The sequence below is a fragment of the Suncus etruscus genome, chromosome 6 (assembly GCF_024139225.1).
Source record: "Suncus etruscus isolate mSunEtr1 chromosome 6, mSunEtr1.pri.cur, whole genome shotgun sequence".
NCBI classification, from domain to species: Eukaryota; Metazoa; Chordata; class Mammalia; order Eulipotyphla; family Soricidae; genus Suncus; species Suncus etruscus.
In genome coordinates this window covers 73,209,034-73,227,286 of record NC_064853.1, presented here as the reverse complement: position 1 = coordinate 73,227,286, position 18,253 = coordinate 73,209,034, and the positions used below count along the sequence as shown (strand labels likewise).

Here is an 18,253-nt window from a genome sequence, read left to right as displayed (position 1 = left end):
CCCAAAACAGCTGTTTAATGACCAACTTTGTAAGAAATGGTGTTAAAGTGAAAATATTAAATTTTTTTGGGTTTTTTTGGGTCACACCCAGCAGCACTCAGGGGTTACTCCTGGCACTGCACTCAAAAATCGCTCCTGGCAGGCACAGAGGACCATATTGGATGCTGGGATTTGAACCACTATCTGCCTTGGATTGGCTGCATGCAAGGAAAATGCTCTACCACTGTACTATCTCTCCGGCGCCAAAATATTAATTTTTTAAAGAAAATTCTGTAGTTCATTTTTTTCTGACTAAATTTAACTTCAAACATTACACAAAATAGTTCTTTTTCCAGTACATAACAATTCTTTTCATAGTTGATTCTTCATAGAAAAGATAAGAAATTTCTGAAGTCCATTGTAGGATCCTTTGGGATTCACTTTGACTAAGCAACAATTTTAGTTGTGAGAAGTGTTTCTTCGTTTTAATCGGATTCTTTGAGAAACCAGTAGGTGTTGACTGTCTGATGTAGGTGTTCTAAAACTCAAAGTGGGGCTTTTACCCTTGGAACCAGACATATCAGAGGCTGGAGTCCTTCTCTCTGGGGTCTTGAGACTGGGTTTACTGACTGAAGTGGTAGGATTGCTCTTCAGTGTTGACAGAAAACTTCTACTTTTACCATCATGCTTCACTGTCCTGTTGCATGTTTTATAAGTGACCAACAATACATTTTTGGATTCTTTGTACTTTTTCACAATTTTGGAGTCTTTAAAACTGAGGTTTTGATTCTTGGCTTCTCAATTAAGAAGTTTCTGTATTTTCGGTATCAGTTTGGGCTTGGGTTTGAGTCGCACTCGCACGTTATCGAGATTCAGCAACTGGAAACAGTCGGGACATGTTTCTTCAAAGGTGCCTTTGTCATCGTGCGTGCAGCTTTAGGCCCAGAGGAAGTAGCGCGCCTCACCGGGGCAGCCCGCCTGCAGCCTCCGCGTCGCCGCCTCCAGGTAGTGCTTCTCTGTAATTCATATTGATTTGCTAGTTTGTCTGATATCACGGTTTTGACATCCAGAAGTTTTTTTTTTCTTTTTCTTTTTTTTTTTTTTAACTGCTCCCTCCATTCCAGGTGTGGGCAGTTCTGATCATTCAGGTGGGATAAATTCAGGTGAAGGAGGGGATACAGCGATACAACAGACATATATGTAAGAATGACTACATAAGAGAAGAAGGAGGCGAAGGAGGAGGAGGAGGAGGAAAGAAGAAAAAGAAGTAGAAGAAGAAGGAGGAGGAGGAGGAGGAGGAAGAGGAAGAAGAAGAGGAAGAAGAGGAAGAAGAAGAAGAAGAAGAAGAAAGAAGAAAAGAAAAGAAAAGAAAAGAAAGAAAAGAGAAGAGAAGAGAAGAGAAGAGAAGAGAAGAGAAGAGAAGAGAAGAGAAGAGAAGAGAAGAGAAGAGAAGAGAAGAGAAGAGAAGAGAAGAGAAGAGAAGAGAAAAGAAAAGAAAGAAGAGGAGGAAGAAGACTTTGGTAGTGGGAAATGTGCCCTGGGGAAGGGTGTTGTACATTGTATGACTGAAACTCAATCATGAACAACTTTGTATATCTGACAGACTAAGTTATCCTCTATTGTATCCACTAAGGAGATTTAAAGCATTTTCACTTTTTTAGATCTTAAGATTGCAGTAAATACCTGGCTGCAAAACAATCATAAAATTTAGCTATCTAAACTTGAAAGGAAGGAAGGGAGGGAGGGAGGGAGGGAAGGTAGGAGGAAGGGAGGGAGGGAGGCGACATCCAGAAGTTTTGACTGGAAAATAAAAGCATACTTTTATGCATCTGTCACAAAGAATTAACAGATTATTGCAGAAAGTTATCAGCTTACGCTGAGGGTGACACGGAGCTTCTGTGGATAGTTTCCAGTCCCACAAAAGGTTTCCTCTCATCATCTCTCTGTCAAACAGCATCTTTTATCTTCCCCATTCCAAAGAATGCACACCAGAAGAGCTGGAAGATAGTGTTCCCGACAATAGTCCTAGAAAATATGGATTATGAACAGTGGAAGCAAGGACCTGGATGTCGTTGCCTCTGTGTGTGTAAGTTCCAAGGTCTACTGGGTACAGTGAAAGTTCCTACTATCAGAAGATCCCAGGAGCAAAGGAGTGCAGTTTCCATCTCTGGTTGACATACATTTTCTTGTTTTATTTTCCCCCTTCCTGTCTCATTCATTCCCAGTGCATACTGGAGTCATCTCAAATATACTACCTCAAATACATCTTTATCAAAGGCACAATCCAACGTGAGATTCATTTATACCTTAAATCTTCAGTGTTGTCATTAAGTGAATTCTTGAAATTGAGAATTCAAATAAAATAAATTAACAAAAACAGGTCCTCATATAATGTTTTACAAAGTATTGACCAGAATCTTTTCCCTCTCGTTAATGTTACAACAAATTGACTATGGAAGAAACAAATTCAATAACCTGATATACTTAGGATACCATACTATGCCCTGTTCTCCAGCCCACCAAAATCAGTGAATAAAACTGAAAGTTAAAATCTAAGGGTAGCAAGGGGGACATCTAGGAGTACAATACAGGAACTATCACAGTCAATGGGAAACAGGAAGCTTAAGCAGCAAACAGACCATTTGTCCATCCAACATGCTTTCCAAGTTCCCTTCTACTGGTTACTCTCAAGAGATTCCATTCTTGACACTGTCCTTGACATGCATTAGCATCTTCTTCATGCACTGCAGTGGGCATGTGACCCAAGAGAGCCAATTGGAATATTTTGCCTCTCTAGATGCTGTTACTGGTTCAGACCTGTCTAATAAGAAAGAATCTCTCTGACACCTGTTGGTATTTCTTAGAGCCACTGTAAAATTTATGATGATTATACCTGAGGAAGTGCATCTGGATGGGAATTTGGATACCCAGGGTTTCATTTGCCTTGTGAGTAGAGTTTGAGGGAGGAATAAAAGTAGAGGATGAGTACCTGGGGATGAAAAAGGATAGGGAAAGGAGGAGTCTTACATCAAATGAGCCACTACATCTAGGTCTACTTGAAACCAGGTGTTTAGACCTTTGGAACTAGAACCAAAAGTCCCTATATCCTTTTTTGTTCTTGATTTGAATTGAATTTCTGTCATTTGCAACCAAGAGTCCTAAAAGGGGGAAATTTTTTGTTGTGTCTACCTGGTAGGATTTCTTTTCACTAAAGAAGTCATGTTCTTTCTTGCCTTTCCTGCTCTATTACCAGCTCTCTACTGATGGTCACTAGAGGAAAACAATGTACTTAATTTATAACATTGGACAGAGCTGAGTAACAGTTAGTAGAAACAAAAATAGCTACAAGTATTTAATAAATTGGCCAGTGCTTTATTAGTGACCTTTAAACCATTGTAAAACTTAAGGCAGAAGTTCTAAAAGGTCAACAATTAGTGTCAAGTAACTTTCTAATGGAGAATCAAGGGTAGAGAATACAAAATATATGTCCTTTAGTCATAAAGGACAAGAATTTCATCTATTACTGGACAGGAAGAAGTTGAAGTTATATCCATCCATGTAGTATTTCAATCATGCATCCAACTTAAAGGTCTTCTGGAGTGTAGTTGCTTCCTGTTTTTTCTTCAAAAACAAATTTTGAGACAAAGATTCAATTGTAAGAAGTGATTTCTGGTGAATTAGACAGGCCACTAACCTCACCAGCCATGATTCCATAATGCTGTTTTGTGTAAAATTTATAGAACTATATCTAAGCAGTTAAGAAATAAAAATACTCAATTATTTCATCAAATAAGAACATACTAGATGCAAGTTTTGTATTAGCATCCCAGTAATACATGTAAAAAGCATGAATTTTTCCATCATTTCTGCTCAGAGGTTACCCCGGCTCTGTGATCAGAAATCACTCCTGGCAGGCTTGGGGGACTATATGAAATGCTGGGGATTGAATCTGGGTCTGCCTCGTGCTCCAGCCCCGGGCTTGTCATTTTCTTGCTTATCACCTTATGATCCCAAGATGACTGTTGCAGCTCCAGATATTACCACATATAGTCAGTAATCATAGTAATCACAGGAAAAGGGAATTATAGATTATATTTTTTAGTCTCTGGGTTTCCTTCCACTTTAGTGAGCGCCAATCCAACTTCCAAAAACCTCTACTTTTCCTAAACTCACAGTATGCTGCTCTGCTAATACACACACACACACACACCACATACACTACACACACACACACACACACACACACACACACACACACACACACATTGAGCCAGAGCGATAGCACAGCAGTAAGGCATTTGCCTTGCATGTGGCTGATACAGGACTGACCTGGGTTCAATCTCTGGTATCCCATATGGTCTCCCAAGCCAGGACTGATTTCTGAGCACATAGCCTGGAGTAACCCCTGAACATCACCGGGTGTGACCCAATCCCCCAAATAAATAAACAAATAAATAATAAAAGAAAATATCCTAGTCCCCAAGATCAACTCCCAACCAGTGATAGAAGAATTGGTATACATATACCCTTGTTCTCTCAAAGGGATAATTCCAAAGCAGGTGATTTCCAAGAATTCCTCATATTTATGCACCAGTCACCTACATTAGTGTCTGCTTTAAAATACACTCATTGTTAGATACCTTTGCTTCCCTGTCTCACTTCCCCCTTCTGTAGCCAGTGTTTCCTGGCAATTATAGTTTCCCCAAATAACTCTCTAATTCTTGTCCTAAGGAATGCTGGGTACAGAGGGAGGTGGGTCTCAGCCTAATAGTTCTTCCTTCTATTTAGAGGGGTAAACTCTTCCTGAAAATACACTGTCCCCACTAGACTTCCACTTGGTCAGTCTTCAGACACTTATCTATACCCTGCCTCTAGAAGGGGTGAGAGATGGGAACCTGAAACAGCATGTAGGAGAGAGGACAGAATATAGTTATGTGGGGCCGGCGTGATAGTGCAGCTGACCCAGGATGGACCTGGGTTCTATCTACGTGTCCCATATGGTCCCCCAGGCCAGGATAGATTTCTAAGCACATAGTCAGGAATAACCCCTGAGTGTCGCCAGGTGTGACCAAAAGAAAAAAAATTTTTTTAAAAAAGAATATAGTCATGCCCTCTATAAATGGGGTTACTAATATACATCTCAGTTTACCCAACCAAAATTTGGATTTTTGTTAGCAAGATAAAGTGGGTAGTCAATGATTGTTGAGTAGACTACTTATGAAATGTTATTTTCTAGTCAACAACTTTACATTGGTGTCTGAGACAAGAAAGTAGCCATTCTAATAACTATTTTTCTCCTCTTTGTTTACCTATACATATATCTATCTACATAAAAATATTCATATATATGATTATGGAGCTAGTCATTGCAATTTTTAAAAAAATAAAAATAGCCACACAAGTTTCAGATAGGAAAAAGTGAAGCTTTCTCAAAACAGAAGGCAAAGATGTTGTCAGCTGGTAAGACCCAATAGAGACACAGATGAATTCCATCAAGGAGGTGTTACAGAGAAAGTGAAAGCCCCTTTCCCCTAGCTAGGGCACTGTACAAGTTGGGACATCCCATGATATGTGCAGTAGTCAAACAAAGGGTATTCAGCTGAGAGTGGCCACAATGGTGACAAACCTGGATGCCACATTAAGGGAGAAGAGACATTTCCTGGAGGGCATGATGAGAAGAATGGTAAGGTACAATATTTGTGATTCAAATTATTTGTTGCCACCTGAAAGAGACTTAAATAGCACTAGAAACCCAACAATCCCACTACCATGGTTTCCATCTGTGACCAGCCAGGGAAACAGAAACCTGACTAGGTGTTTCAAACAGAAGAAATGTAATATAATGAGTTTGATGCAACTGTATTGAGAGGCAGAAGGTGTACTCAGGGGTAAATAAGGATACACAAGGATGAGTAATTGCAGAAAACCACAATCCCTTTTGTGCCCCGGAGGAGAAATGGGATGATCCAGAGTTGCCAGTCACTGAACCTATGGTCTCAGAACCTATAACCATCTTTGCTGCTTCTGTGGGAGTGGTACATGAAGCCGAACAAGATTAGAGTTCACTTCTGCTGCCTTCCAGTAACCCTCCACTGCCTCTCATGGGAGAACCTATGCAGAAGCCTGCAGGCAAGAGAGCTTGGAAATATCACTGTAGGATCTCAGCCTCTTTGGCATGGATCAGAAAATGGGAATGAAGCCAAGAGAGCAGAAATAGAGAGCAAGGTGGAAAGGGTAGAGAGGCTAAGAATGTGTGGACAGATGTTAGGAAGATCTAGCTAACATCCAGAACTGGGCAAAGGGAGTCAAGTGAAGAAAGCACTCTTCTTCTGTGCAGCTTCAGCACTAATATAATGAACCTTCCATGTCTCCAAGGTCATTGAACAGGTCATCTTTCTTAGGGTAGCAACAGTGTAGGCTCACCAGCTGTGATAAGGGCTTAGTCCTGACTCTGTACTCAGGGATCACTCCTAGTAGGGCTTGGAGGGCCATAAGGTGCTGGAGATTGGACCCAGATTTCTGGCACACAAGGCAAGCCCTCTTCCTATTGTACTATCTCCCCAACCCTAGACTAGCTGTCTTGTGAGACCCCTCAATGCCTGAATATCTCAGATCCACATTATCTATTGTCCACATTCACATTTCTAATCTCTCCTTCATCACATCATTTAATGCATTTCTTTAGGTCATGGGTGTTGATTCTGTGATTCCAATTAGATACAGATCTCCCTGGGAACTAGGCTAACTTCCATACTATTTTTTTTTTAAACTCTTGGTACAACTTTTGTCAATGTTATCAGTAGGCCTGTGGCTTTCTCTGGCTGGGTGAGGAGACAGGGGGAGCATTATTTAAAACTCTGTTTTGCCCTTGAAATGTACCGGTGGGTCTTAAAGAAAACGAGTCTATCCAGAAAGTGGAGAGGTACCAAAGTAAATTATCCAAAAAAATATAACCTTCTCCAGCACAAAAGAAATTTAAGAGTTCATTAGCCTCAAGAATAGTTATTTTTAATGTTGTCTAATGAGGCCAGAAAGCTAAATTCATGAGCCTGTTCCCTGCAACTCTAACCTGAAATGGTGGTGTTTGAAACTGACATTTTTGATGTTCATTTGGGAGAATGGTATATTAATCAATGATAGGTTGACAGAGCAAAAACCTCTCACATTTTTTTGTTAGAATTGCACTGTTATGATACAAAGATATTTTGCACTTATTTGGGAGAACAGGAGTTTGAGTCATATATAATTGTGCACAGGACCACTCCTGGAAGTACCATATGCAGCACCAGGAATCAACCAGAGTTGGTCATATGCAAGGCACAAGACAAGCACAAGTAACACAAGAAAAGAACAGTTTGTTGGGGCTGAAGCGATGGTGCAAGTGGGAGGGCACTCGTCTTACACTCACTTACCTAGAATGTCAGCTGTTCAATCCCCTGGCATCCCATATGGTCCCCCAAGGCAGGAGCAATTTCTGAGCATGTAGCCAGGAATAACCCCTGAGTGACACCTGGCCCCAAAACAAAAAACAAAACAAAACAAAAAAAAAAGTTAGTTCCTGGCAAAGGCAATGGAAAAAAAAAAATGGCCATATTTCTAATGTTATCAAAAGTCTGGGGTCAAATAGCCTTCCATTTTGTTCACAAACTCTACTGGATCTACCTACACTTAATACACTTCTTTTTACCTGGTTTACAGGCTCTTCCTCTATTTTTTTGACCTATCAATTAGCTATATACAGAAAATCCCATGAGAACAAAACCAACCCAGGCGATAAGGGGGAGTAGAGACTTTGTAACATCTGAAAAGCACCTTCCAGGTCTCAGGATCCCACCTTCAATTTATTCCCTCCCTGGGTATTTGGGTTTCTTTTAGGGTTGGGTGAATGCAATAGTTCTCAAACTTGCTGCACATTCACATCACCCAAGAAGATATTTTCTATTTAGTTCATGGTTGTTGGAATGGGCAAAGGCTTAGAATCAACAGTTGTTTGATATGAAATCAGCCCATTTCTAGTTTCCATTTTTATGTTTCCTGAAAGCCTATTAAGCATTTGAAAAATAGAACTTGATTGACTTTTGTTGATAAAGGGAGAGTAGGAGTCCACGCCAGATTTTAATGAGGTTACCCTAACCCTCACTTCCCATTGAACTTATCTCCTAGTCTTAAATTTGGTATGATATTAGTGGAGATTTTTAATGTGATTGCATGTCTGTGGTTTTCTATAACAGAAATTTCTGATGGCTTGAACTCCAGTATAAAGTCAACTGGAGCATTCTGAGTCCAGGCCACTGAGCCAAGTAAACTACCTGACTCCACTGAGCCAAGTAAACTCAAGATTGGTGAAACCTAGAGACCTACAATCCCATAAATGAGTGGCCTGCTAATCATTGGTCTGCAATTATAGGATTACCTCTTACATAACATCATTCCATAAATAACTGACTACTACAGATAGCCTTGCTAAATATGAGTGTCATCCTTCATTTCTCCTTTTTTCTCATGCTTCACCATCCAGTCCCAAAGTCCTACATATCCCCCCAAAGCCTGTCTGCATTTGTACTAGTTTTCATCTCACCCCTCTGTATTAGTTTGGTGGGTTTTTGTTTTGTTTTGTTTTGTTTGTTTTTGGGTCAGACCCAGCGGTGCTCAGAGGTTACTTCTGGATCTGCACTCAGAAATTGCTCCTGGCAGGCTCAGGGAACCATATGGATGCCGGAATTAGAACCACCTTCCATCCTGAATCAGCTATGTGCAAGGCAAACGCCCTACTGCTGTGCTATCTCCCAACCTTGAAACTAGTCCTTTTAGCTCCACATCCCCTAGACCAAGTTTCCAGTAGTATAAATCTGATCATGAACTCCCCCTCATGTTTTTAATGTTGTTATATATCTTTTATTTTTATTTAGTTAAAGAACTATGGTTTACAAAGTAAAGTTTAGTTTTATGCATATAATATTTTTCAATATCTTTATTTAAACACCTTGATTACAAACATGATTGTGGTTGGATTTCAATCATGTAAAGAACACCCCCCTTCACCAGTGCAACATTCCCACCACTATTGTCCCAAATCTCCCTCCTCCCCACCCCACCACCGCCTGTGCTCTAAACAGGCTTCCTACTTCCCTCATTCATTCACATTGTTAATGCATATAATACTTTAACACCAATTCCACCACCAGTTTCAACTACAATCACCAGTGCGCCCATACTCTTTCATTCTCCTACTCTCTGCCTGCCACCTTGACAGGCACATTACTAAGTTCAGTGGTTGCATCTTAAATACCTTGTTTTCAGTGTTGTTGAGTCTGTGCTTTGGATTTATATCTATACCACTCATCTTGAGTCTCCTCTAAAAGACTTTTCTAGGCTTCTTTCAAGGCTTGGACAGTCTCCACTTTGAAACTAGCCCAGTTCCAGTTCCTGCCGTGGGACTCCCACTGTTTTCATCCCCAGGACAAGACTCCACATCTTAACATCCTGCCCCAATAGGCATCCTTTAGGACATTATGAGCTCCCTGAAGACAAGGCATGAACACATAACCTGGAGATTGCCTTAACCTACTTGTATAGCCCAAAGATCTGAGCCACTCAGCCAAGGAACTGATTAGCCCCAGGTTAGCTCATTTGATATGGGGGTGCTGGTGAGGAGACAGAGGTAAGGGATGGGGTTAGGGGAAGGGATGTTGGCTGTCTCTGGGTCCAGATGTAACAGTTCTCTATATTTAGGTGTGGTTGGGGGCCACACCTGGCAGTGTTCAAGGCTTACTCCCAGTAGTGTTTAGGTATCTCCCAATCAGGCCTGACTACATACAAGGCCAGCACCTTAAACCCTATACTATTTTTTCCAGCCCAGAAGCAGTCTTGGAAATTCCAGGCCAGAAGAAAAAGACCATCAGAAAGTAAGAAGCAGCAGCAGAATTATGAATGGAAAGAGGAAAGCACAGAAGATGAATAAAAATGAAAAGAATGAGAGGGCAGAGCTGAGAAGCAAGGAGCAGCAAGGAAGGAATCAGAAATAAAGAGAACTTGAGGAGAAACCATTGAGGAAGAGCTTAGGGCTGTCTCAGGCCCTAAGTTTCTTTGCCTCAAACTTCTAGTTCTTACCCCAGAAACACCAAGGCCTGGAAAGGTCCTCACCCAGAGAGGACAAACTGGACTGTCCACTTCTCTCCTGCTGATCTAAAGCAGGCCTCACATTCTAGAAACTGCAGGTGAGCAGAGGGGTAATATCAAGGGCATCTAGTAAGGAATGAGGAGAGAGGAGACCAAGGATCACGATTCAAAGGTTGAGCTCCCAACAGGAAGGTCAGGCCGTGGCAAAGCCATTCTAAGCCAAGTAGTATTCCTAGGAAGAGCTGGGTCCAGCCCAAAAGGAATGTGGCTGCAAGCATCACCTATTCAGCCCCTCAAAGCACAGGCTTAGTCCCAGTGAAGGCTCTGAACTGATCAGTAAGACCTGGCCTAGGCACTCAGTCAGTGGAGTCCCTGATAAATGCTTCTGAAATCACTGGCCATCAGACTCAGAGCACAGAGACTGGAGCAATATTACAGCAGGTAGGAAGGTTGTTTTAACTGACTATGGTTTTCCCAAACAACAAATACTCCTTTCAAAGACTAGGGTGCAGTTTAACAATTGAGTGGCAGCTTTGCATGTGTGAAACTCTAGGTTCAATCTCTAGCACTACAAACAAAAATTTGGTCCTTCCTGGCAGTACTTGCTGTACAGGCTTGAGGCCAAGAATTCGATTCCCAGCACCCACCTTGCATGCCAAAGGGATCCCAGAAGCAAGGAGTTTTTGGCACTCCACAACCAAGAGTGTGAGAATACCACAACAAAAGTGTGTGCTCCTCTTTAGTCATCACAACAACAGTAATAAGAGGAAAAGGGGGGGAAATAAACTATCCTGCACCCCAGAAAATAGGAGAAGCAGTCATCTAAATTGTTCCTTGGATCAATTTTGAGAGTCCCAAAATTCCACCACATCATGGGTAACTTCCACCCACCCCTCACGCCCACACCAAATCTAGTCATCATTACAACTAGCTAAAGAAAAAAATCCTGTGTGACGAAAACAGAACTGAAAGTCTACATACAATACCTGTTTAGTAAGATTCCTTGTGCAAAGTGACAATGCTTTTTTTTCCTTAGGATATGTCTGCTTTCAACTTTTCCAAAAGGAGTATTTGTGGATTTTATCACGGAATGTTTCATTGTTGTTGTTTTACTTTGACTTACTCATTTTTAAGAAAAGACTTTAAAATTTTTTTCTTGGGAGTAATTCCTCCATTGCACAACCCTTCCCAGCTATTCCCAAACCTTCAGCCAAGAAGTTCTTTATAATATTTATTCATCTACTGGAAGTACAAGAGGAATCTTCCCAAGCAAAGAGGAAAATGGAAAGCATGGAAATTCCTTTGCAGAGCTGTGGCTCTTGGCAACCTTGGGTGCTTTGAAAATCAGGCTTATGAAAGAAAGCAGGGGGTTTAAGCTGAGAGACCACTGAGACAGCAAGTCCTGAGTCCCCTAAACTGATTATCTTAGCTGGACCCTCCACACTGAATGTAACAGTCACTCGAGAGCACTGAGTGAGGGAGACGTTTAAAGCATGACTTCCTTCTGGGAGGTGGTGAGGAAGGAGATACAACTCTTAGTGCTGGGAGATGCTGGACCTCCACAAACTTGGGTTCAAATCCTAACATTAGGGAGATCATTTGCCTTGTCCATGGCAGACCCAGATTTGAACACCAGCACCCGTATGGTCTCCTGTGCCCCTCCAGGAGTGATCCTAAGCACAGAGCCAGAAGTAAGCCTTGAGTGTCACTGGGTAAGGCCTCACCCTCCTCAAGAAATTTTAAGACTCCCAACCCCACTGTTATTTTTTTCTGCAAAGACATATGGATTTCTCTGGGCTTTTATTCCTTCCCTCCCATGCCACCCAAATGGGTGTAAACAGTGTGCCCCACCAGCACATAAGGAAAGTCCTATCCATGAAAGCTTCTAATATTGGGAGGCTCGGGGCTTCTTCCTGATTCCTGTTTCTCCAAGGCCAGTCAGTATTTCTCCCATGGCCCCACTTTGCCTGCGAGCATGACCTTGATTTTAGTCATCAGAGCGAGCAGGAGCAACTTGCAGCACAGAGCAACCCAGCATCAGATGGCTCAAGGCTACAGAGGCCTCCTGCTCACTCTGATGACTCAAATCAAGGTCATGCTCACAGGCAAAGTGAAGCCATGGGAGAGATACTGGCTGCCCTTGGAGAAACAGGAGTCAGGAAAAAAACATTTGACACTTTCTTGCAGGGCTCCAGTCTCGTATGCAAACACCCACCTAACTCAGCCCCAAGTCAGTGGCAGCCAGAAAGACTTTCCATATGCCTAGCTTCACTCTCTGCCCAAAGTCCCATTTGACAGCTTTTGGGAACTACACATAACTATTTAATTAGATGTTGTAAAAAAATTTTTTTGTTTGTTTTTGGGCCACACCCAGCGGTGCTCAGGAGTTACTCCTGGCTGTCTGCTCAGAAATAGCTCCTGGCAGGCATGGGGGACCATATGGGACACTGGGATTCGAACCAACCACCTTTGGTCCTGAATCGGCTGCTTGCAAGGCAAACGCCGCTGTGCTATCTCTCCGGGCCCCAGATGTTGTAAAATTTTAATGTCTGTTTCTGAGGCTGGAGAGAGTACAGAGAGTAGGGTACCTAACCTGTCTTAATCCCCAGCACCACGTATGGTTACCTGAACCTTGTCAGCAGTACCCCTGAGCTAGATCCAGAAGTAAGATCTGAGCACCACTGAGTGTAATCCCCCCTCCCCCAAGAAAAGGTAAATAAAAAATTTAGAGTGTCTAAATTTCTAATATGGAGAGATAGTAGAGTTGGTACTGCACTAGCACTCCATGCAGTCAGTCTGGATTCTATCCCTGGTACCCCATGTGGTCCCCTGAGCTCCATCCACCAGGAGTAATTGCTGAATGCAGAGCCAGGAGTTACCCCCTGAGCATCATCAGGTATTGCCTCCTTTAAAAAAAGTGTATAAATTTGATTCTTCATGAAACTCAAAGTAGTGCTCTCTTGTTTCTGAGGTAACAATGTTCAAGAATGGCCTCCACTATTGGGGAAGTGGCAGGAATGTATTAGGGGAAGACAGTCCTGGGAAGGAGACATTTGGGGCATAGTAGGAGCTGTACCTGGAGCTGAGAGATAATTTTGCCCAATAGTTGGTAATTCCTAAAAAATAGCCCATGAAGTAGGATGCTTCCTTTTATTAATAGAACTGCTTTTTAAGGGATTCTGGCTTCTAATTATTCAGAGCTCTTCCTTCATAGGATTAAAATAAAAAGGTAATCCAGAGAGATAGCACAGGGGTTAAGGTACTTGCCTTGCACATGCTCAGTCTTCAGTTTTACTCCTGGCATTTCACAGGGTCCACTGTGCCTTACCTAGAATAAGCCGGGAGGATCAAGTATGGCCCAAAAATTAACAAGAAATAAAGTATAACCCTAAAAGAAAGAGTTGGAGAGAAAAGACAGCAGGTAATAGAGTAGTACTCTCCTTCAGGTGTACCTTCACCCTAAAAAACAAGTCTCACAGTGCTACATCAAAAAAAGTATTTTAGGGCTTGAGCTATGATAGCACAGTAGAGAGGGTGTTTGCCTTGCATGCAGCTGACCCAGGTTTGATCCCTGGTATCCCATACAGACCACTATGCACAACCAGCAATGATTCCTGAACACAGAACCAGGAATAACCCACTGAGCACTGCCTGGTGTGACTTTAAAACCAAGACGGGGAAAAGTGTTTTAAATTCAAATCAAATAAAAATTTAAAGTAAAAAAACCCACATTACTCCAGGCTTCCCTGTTTTCTACTCTCCAAGCAAATGTAGAAGCTGCAGGCTCCACCCAGTGCCCCCGCCCCTTAGTGCCCCGCAATTGCATAGCACACATTCTTTCTCTCCCCACACAAGCTCTCCCTCCAGCTACAAGATCAGAGTTTCCTGCTAGGAGGGATGAAATGATCTCAAGTCCCCCACTACAAACAGTCTCTGGCTGGAGAAAAGTGAGTCTGTAAGGATAAGACCCACACACAGCCCTCTTGTCTTCTATGAACCCACCCACCCCCCCAATCCCTGATTTTGCAAACAATTTTCCACTTTTAGAGTTTCTCATTCTTTCTTTCAATTCTGTCTCTGGCCATACCACCCCGAGTGCATTGCTTGCTTTTTTATTGAAATCCAAACAAATGGAAAAGATTCTATTTTCCCTTTGGGCTCAGACACACATGCCTCACAGGCTTCACCAGGCCCTGCCAGCCCTGCAGGCCTGTGCCCTGATCACTGACACGGTCCAGGCCCCTTGTTTGTCCACACAGATCCTTAAGTGTGGAGCTAAAACTGCAGCTGACTTGTGGGGTGAGCTTCTTGTATTGGAGGAGCAGGATGAGCAAACAGGCACGGTCACTCCTCTCTCCTCCCTTCTTGGACCCCTTGTCTCAACCTCATTTTTTAATTTCCTTCTAGAACATTCTTTCCCCCAAGTAACTGGATTCCCTAAATCCAACATGCTAGCTCTTTTTTTGCCTGCAGTCACTTGTCCTGGTCCCCGTGCCTGCCAGGAGCAATTTCTGAGTGCAAAGCTAGGAGTAACCCCTGAGCATTTCTATGTGTGACCAAAACTAAACGAAACAAAACAAAGAATTCTGGGGCCACACAGAGTTCTACAGGAATATGGCAGGGACTATTTTTGGCTCAAGGGACAATCGGGAATGCCAGGGATTGCACCTGGATTGATTGCTTGCAAGCTAAGTGCCCTACCCACTGTATATATCTCTGGCCCCTTAATTTACTCTGAATCTTGACTCAAGTATAGACACTGCATATGGCAGCTCTACCCTGTGGGATAAGAGCACTAAGGACTTTGAACCTGATGAGTCTAAAGATACATTATTGTGTTTCTGTCAAAAGTCACAGCCAGGGGCCAGAGAGATAGCATGGAGGTAAGGTGTTTGCCTTGCATGCAAAAGGTCAGTGGTTCAAATCCCAGCATTCCATATGGTCCCCTGAGCCTGCCAGGAGCGATTTCTGAGCATAGAGCCAGGAGTAGCCCCGAAGCACTGCTAGGTGTGACCCGAAAACCAAAAAAAAAGTCAAAGCCAGAGACCCTCAAGCAACTGCCCTTTTATCCTTAAAATACCAAGATCAGAAGAGACTAGGAAGATAAGACTACAGAATGAAAAGTGTGATCCAGGAGAAAATCCCCAGTGAGGGACAAGGAGTAGCCACAAAGGACATTAGAGAGACAGGTGAGCAGGTGTGGAGTGCTATAACTGGGTCCTGCATTACATTAGAGTTTTGGGAACTGGGACAACAATACCGCATATAGGGTGCTTGCCTTGCACATCTTGCTGACCAGGTTTGATCCTTTCCATACCCTATGATCCCAAGCCCTACCTCTCTCTCTCTCTCCTCTGGATCCTGCCAGGGCTTCCACTGACTAAAGCAGAAGCTAGTGAATCTGAAGAAGGGCAGATGAAGACCCCGATCTAGGATTCAATATACTAACTATGGAGCATTTGAAAGCCCTGAGTTTGTCCCAGGAATTAAAACATAAATATCCACAGAGTTTTGCATCTAATTTAAGGGCATTTAGATGCCCCCCCCCACCCCTGCAAAAGAGTATCCCCAGATTAAACAACACAAAACAACACAATTTAAAGAAGCCAAATTGGGCTGCAAGTGGTGGGCTATTGCAGAGATCAAAGCAGGAAGGGGGTGGAGAGTGGATGTGGATACTCCTCCCATTTTACAATGAAGTGGGGAATAGAAAGACAACAGCTGCTCATAGAGGAATTATGGCTTCAAGATTAGAATGTTTAAATACTAGGTGTGGTGAGTTACCCACCCCTTCTTTGTTATTAGAATCTTTTCTCAGAGTGAGAGGGATTTTCTGAGATGTAACTGAGAAATGGAAAGATGAGTCCTTGATTCTGAGTGTGGAGAAAAGGCACAATCAGGAACAGCTCAGTGACATCATTTTTGAGCAAAAGGACTCAGACGAGTAGGACAAGTATGGCTGGTGTGACTCTGTCACTTTTTTTTTTAATTCTGCTGTACATACCATTGTCAATGCCCTTCTCGTTGACCTGACTTCAAGGAATGCTTCTAATTCAAAGAATTTTGGCTTCTGATCCAGAGAAGCTGAGGGCCTGGCAGTGAGAAGGTGGCCTCTTTTGGCAGATGGGAGCTTCTTCCTAGGCTCATGGTCATTGGCTGCCTGCTTTCTTGCATTTAGCCTGCCACATCATATTCCACCAACTAGGACTCCATGTCGGCCAGGTGCCCAAGTCAAAAAGAATTTAGGACTGATGGATTTAGCATTCTAAAAAGAACAAAGGAGGTTTGCAATGATGCCTTAGCACAGACCCTACTTGTCATAGGTGCTAGTCAGGGTAGCATACATAGGTAGATACATAGATACATAGGTAGATACATAGTTCTTAGAGTCACTTCTAGGGCAGGAGCTGACCCTAGGCTCTTTCCACTGTGTTGGGAGTGTGGTCTGATCATCTAAAGTAGGTGATAATGGTATTTTGCATTTATGTTAATATTTACAATGAACAAATCAGATTCACTTTGAGTTTAAGAATATTCCATCATGGCTTTTAGATAAGGCAAATTGTCCTACTCTCTTCACAACCAGGAGCTCTCCTTCCAGATCCTTCCATTGGCCCCTCATTTGGGTCTATCTAACTCACCACTCTTGAGACTGGGGCTTGACTACTTCGGAGCTAAAGCCTGCCACCTCCCCCTGCCGCTCACTGCACGTGACACCTTGGATTAGAAAGTCAAGTTCTGATGTGGAGCATTTTTTTCACATCACTAATCATCAGGGAAATGCAAATCAAAATAACGATGAGATACCACCTCACACCACAGAGAATGGCACACATCACAAAGAATGAGAATAAACAGTGTTGGCGGGGAAGTGGAGAGAAAAGAACTCTTATCCACTTCTGGTGGGAATGCCCTCTAGTTCAACCTTTATGGAAAGTGATATGGAGATTCCTCCAAAAACTGGAAATCGAGCTCCCATACGATCCAGCTATACCACTCCTAGGAATATACCCTAGGAACACAAAAATACAATACAAAAACCCCTTCCTTACACCTATATTCATTGCAGCACTATTTACCATAGCAAGACTCTGGAAACAACCAAGATGTCCTTCAACAGACGAATGGCTAAAGAAACTGTGGTACATATACACAATGGAATATTATGCAGCTGTCAGGAGAGATGAAGTCATGAAATTTTCCTATACATGGATGTACACGGAATCTATTATGCTGAGTGAAATAAGTCAGAGAGAGAGACAAAAATGCAGAATGATCTCACTAATCTATGAGTTTTAAGAAAAATGAAAGACATTCTTGCAATAATAATTTTCAGACACAAAAGAGAAAAGAGCTGGAAGTTCCAGCTCACCTCAGGAAGCTCACCACAAAGAGTGATGAGTTTAGTTAGAGAAATAACTACATTTTGAAATTTCCTAATAATGAGAATGTATGAGGAAAATGAAGAGCCTGTTTAGAGTACAGGCGGGGGTCGGGTGGGGAGGAGGGAGACTTGGGATATTGGTGATGGGAATGTTGCACTGGTGATAGGTGGTGTTCTTTACATGACTGAAACCCAAACACAATCATGTATGTAATCAAGGTGTTTAAATAAAATTAAAAAAAAGTCAAGTTCTGCTGCCATGTAGAGCTCTTTCCTCTCGAGGTTCCAATTGCTGAGATGTATTTTTCATTGTCATTATTTCTGATGTGTTTGAGTTGTTGCTATGTACACTTTATCTTGATAAACCTATACAGAGGTTTTTGAACATTTCTCTACCAGTATCTGTTTTTGTCTTTATTTCTACAAAATTCTAAAGCTAGTTCAGCCTGTGCATTCTTTCAACAAGTTGGATCTGGGCATAAGCAACTTTTCAAGGGCCCCTATGTGATTCCAACATGCCATCAAAAGTTTGAGAACTGTATCCTCAGGGAAGATACTCTTTGGAAGGGCTCTTCCAAAGGCTTTATTGTTATAAATATGTGTGTGTGCGTGCATGTGTGTGTGTGTATGTGTGTGTGTATATATATATATATATATATATATATATATATAAATTAAAATTCACTGAAAAAATAATCTTAAAAGTCATAAGAACATCTAAAACAAAACAAACTCTCATCCACACACTAGTACCCTGATGGATTTTTTTTC

General features: G+C 42.2%; 1 pseudogene; it reads right to left on the bottom strand.

The window, feature by feature from the left end:
- Nucleotides 1-365: 365 nt before the first annotated feature.
- On the bottom strand, nt 366-999 carry LOC126011803 (UPF0711 protein C18orf21-like; annotated as a pseudogene).
- Between the last annotated feature and the right edge of the window lie 17,254 nt (nt 1,000-18,253).